Source organism: Crocuta crocuta, unplaced genomic scaffold (genome assembly GCF_008692635.1).
Source record: "Crocuta crocuta isolate KB4526 unplaced genomic scaffold, BGI_CrCroc_1.0 scaffold318, whole genome shotgun sequence".
NCBI lineage: Eukaryota > Metazoa > Chordata > Mammalia > Carnivora > Hyaenidae > Crocuta > Crocuta crocuta.
In genome coordinates this window covers 1,031,565-1,035,634 of record NW_027531425.1, presented here as the reverse complement: position 1 = coordinate 1,035,634, position 4,070 = coordinate 1,031,565, and positions in this window count along the sequence as shown.

Genomic DNA, 4,070 nt, shown 5'->3' with positions numbered 1-4,070 from the left:
AAATACTCCCATTCCGCTGAGCTGAGGATTGGGGAAAGTTCTCTTGCCCTGACAGAGGCCCCATTCTTCCTGCCACTGACTCTCATTGTCCCTCATGACTCCACACATTCTTGAGCCTCTAATGAGAAGCCAAGACAGGCACCTTTGCAGCCGTCCTTGTTGTCAGTGCAACCTGGGCCCTGCCACCCGCCTGTGGCAGGAGGTGGGGGATGGGCAGAGGCCAGGAGGAGGGGGTGCAAGGAGGTGGGAGACCAAGGAGGAAGGAGCAGGAACTGGGAGAGACAGAACAGAAAACGCTGACAGAAATCATGAAAGGGGCAAGGAGGGGACAGCAGATGGAAACAAGAGAAATCACAGAGAAGAAAGTGACAGGAATGAACACTTAATGGAGTGAAAAACTGTGTGTCACACACGAGCTCGGTCCCTGTTAATGATAACCACTCAGTAATGTGAACACTGTTATTCTTATACCCATTTAGTTGATGAGAAAACTGAGGCTTACAGATGCAGGTGGGCAGTGTTGCTCTGAGGGATCCCTGGCCTCCTCCGGTCCTTCCCCTCAGGGTCTGTCTTCCTGACTGGAGGGCAGACACTCTTGACCCCTCAGGGTCTGTCTTCCTGACTGGAGGGCAGACACTCTTCGGCACCTGCGGTATGTCCCACCCCCCTTTAGTAGTAGTCCCTCCAATTCCTACACGCCTCCCAGAGAACAGAGGGCCAGCCTGGATACTGAAGACTCTTCCCCTGGGGAAAAGGCTGCAGAGACTGTTTTTAGGACCCTCCAGTCCCACGATGCCCTTCGAGGGCACCCAGTCAACCTGAACCTCAGCCTAAGTCTGGTCACTTGGGTTGGAGATGGTGCCAGCTAAGGGCAGTCCCGATGGGGGAGCACTCTTTTGCAAGGAGAGGCGTGAGGATGGGGCTAGCGAGCCATTCACTCTGTCCATAGGAGAGAAAGCCACAGACGGAGGGGGTGAGGGGGCCAGACTGGGCTCAGCTCAAGAAAGGACTGAAGACCCAGAGCTGCTCCAGAAGGAGGCTGTGGGCTCCCTGCCCCCAGAGGAAATCAAACACAGGGCGCTCCACCGCTTTTCAGACCCACAACCAGGCACACAGTAGGTGCCCAATAAATGGTCTACTAGTGTGGAAGGCATCCTTGCACCCAGAAGGAAGCTAGATGGGTCAAATCTAAGGTCCCATCAAACTCCAAGATCTCACATCTGCTCTCAGAGCTTTTCATACTTATGTACCTTTAGGGGGGAGCTTGGAGCCCAGCAACTCTGCATCTTTCCCCGTGGGGGCAGGAGACCCGGATATTAGGACGATTCTGAATCTCCTGAAGGAGATTAGACTGGAGGTATATATCATATTATTCTAAGGACGCTGGCTGAATGATATAGCTACGCATTTGTTGAATGAATGAATACATGGATGAATGAAAGGCTGAACTTAGAAACGAGGACAAGAGACCCCGGTTCTCCCATATTCCAGGCTTGGTGTGTCTGGAGCCCCCTCACGCGTGGACTCCCTGGAAGGAGGCTCCCTGTGCTGTAGCAGGTTGTGGGTGAGGAGGAGGAACACGTTTTGTCATCTGACTCCACTCGCCATGAGGAGGCATTTGCTGCTCAAACTTCAGAGGAGCCTTAGAGATCTGGCTCTGCTTGCTACCTTTGCCCCAAACAGATGTCTAGATCTGGAGTTGTAATTAGGATGGATCAGTGGGTGCAGTCTCTGGCCCAGAACTGACCCAGGAGAAGACTAGTTCCAGATGCATCTGCCAGTCTCCCAGGTGTGGTCCTCCACACCTGAACCAGACGAGCAGTGCGCTTGCTACTGAAACAGAATGAGCGTCCTATTTCTGGACCCTTCCATAGCCTTCCCCATGGCTCAAACTCCCTCTCTTCCTGGCCCTGTCTATACTCCAGAGGTTACTAGTTCAGGTTCCCTCATAGTCGCTGGCTCCACTGAGCAAGAAAGCACAGGGAGGTCAGGCATGAATTTTCTTTTCCCCAAGGGCTTTCTAGAATTGTCTCAGGAGACTCAGCTCTGAGCCCTCCCAGGCAAACAGAGGGAGCTCCAGGCCTGGCAGGGTCCCTGAGCTCTTAGGGAAAGGGATAGAAGGGAAACTGGTGATGTCGCAGGCAATCAAGGCAGAGAGAGACCAAGGGGAAGGAGAGTGCAAAGGCCAAAGCTGGGGAGATGGGGGTGGGGGTGGGGGTGGGGTGGTCTCTCCGGCCTTGACACTTCCTGCCCCTGCATCTGACTTCTACTAAGCTCCAGGACCGGGCTGTGTCAGGAAGAACCTAGGGAAGTGCTGGTGACACCAGAATCCACCCACCCCAAACACAGGACCCACGCCACAGTTTTGCCTCTCAGAGCAGTTACGCTGTTAAAGAAAAATACAGTAACGGGTCATAGGCAAACTCAACACATTTCAACCTGAGCAGTTCATGAATTCCAAAATGTTCTGATGTTCTGCGCAGGCCTGATTCCACCCCCACTCCTTTCCTCCACTGCCCCCCGAAACCCACATAAAGCAATGGCAGCTCAGCCTAAAGACTTACACAGCCGGGCTCTCCCCAGCCCTTACGGAATACCTCTCAGAGGAAGAGGCAGGCAGAAATATAGGATGGGGNCCCCTGCTCACGCTGTCTCTCTCTCTCTCCTAGAAATAAATAAAAAAAACATTTAAAAAAAAAAAGAAATATAGGATGGGGAGAAGGTCCGCGGGGGCAGCTGCTCATTTAGCAAACGTGCACTGGGCACAAATAATGGGACAGGCACCGTGTTAGGTACCAGGAGTCAGCACTCAGTAAGTCACAGCCACCAAGCAGGCAGTCCGGTGGGAAGACAGGCCCATACACATAAGATTACATTCAGATCAGCCACTACTGCCCTGATCCCTGTCTGCCTTCCCCCCTTCACACCACCTCCTGGGGATTACACTGAACTTGGTACTCCCTATTTGAGCGTTCTTCCTTCCTCTTAATGCTTTTAGGAGTGGCCCCAGCGGGATATTCACTTCTTCGTGTGTGTGTGTGTGTGTGTGTGTGTGTGTGTGTGTGTGTGTGAGCGAGATCTTCCTCTTTCTCCTGATTGTGATAGGCCCCAGTAGGGTGATGGGAGCTGGAAGTGAGTGACAGATAGAAGCTGTTCTCAGTCCCAAGCCTTAGCCTTGTCCTCCTGAAGGATGCAAGCAGGGTTTTCAGGCCACCAAAAACGGCCCCCAAAGGAGCTTCTTAGAGGACAATCGATTCAGAGCTCTGTGATCCTAGGACTCCCATCCCAGCCTCAAAGAGCTGAATTTCCCTCTGAAGTTAGCCCTTCTTTAAGGCTTAAGCGGGGCCAAGTTGTTCACTGGCAGAGGAAGGTACGTTGAAAAATCACCAGGAGAGAGTAAAATCAGACCTGAAGAGGAATTTGTTAATGACGGTTGAGGGGAGGAGGGCAGGATACTATGCTTTCAAAGGGAGGCTGTGGAATGTCGGTCAGGAAGGGAGGGCTCTCCCTCGGGCACCCAGGCGCCCTCTCCTGACAGGTTTGGTAGAGCCAGGGGCTGGTGGCCAGCCCGGTTCCCTAGGGACACCCTGTCATGGACCCTTTCTCAGGAACCGGAGCAGCTATCCTCTCCACAGATGCCCCTCCCCCACCCCCCCACCCAGCCAAGGCTCCCGCTCCCTGGCCTGCCTCCAGCTCCAGCCCCTCTTAGGTGTGCAAGGGCCCTAGGGTTGAGAAGGGAGGTGGGCGGAGGACCCAGAGTTGGTTTTGCTCATAGAAATGGCTTCTCTCAGCCTCCCAAACTGGGGTCTCCTGAAGACCACTATCCCAGAGGTACCGGACACCTCGGCTTTTCCCTTCTTAGTGCTAAACAAACGCGCAGGTGTCACAAAGTCCTGATCCCTGCCTCATTTATAACCCCGACCCCATCCCACCCCACATCATGGGGTAAAGGAAAGGGGGGAGGCACCCAAAGCGGGGTTCTCTCTAGTTCCCTCTCATACTCCCCCCCCACACTCCCGAATCCTACCAGCTGAAAAAACCTTTAAAAGGAACAAAGGCAATGGGGGCGG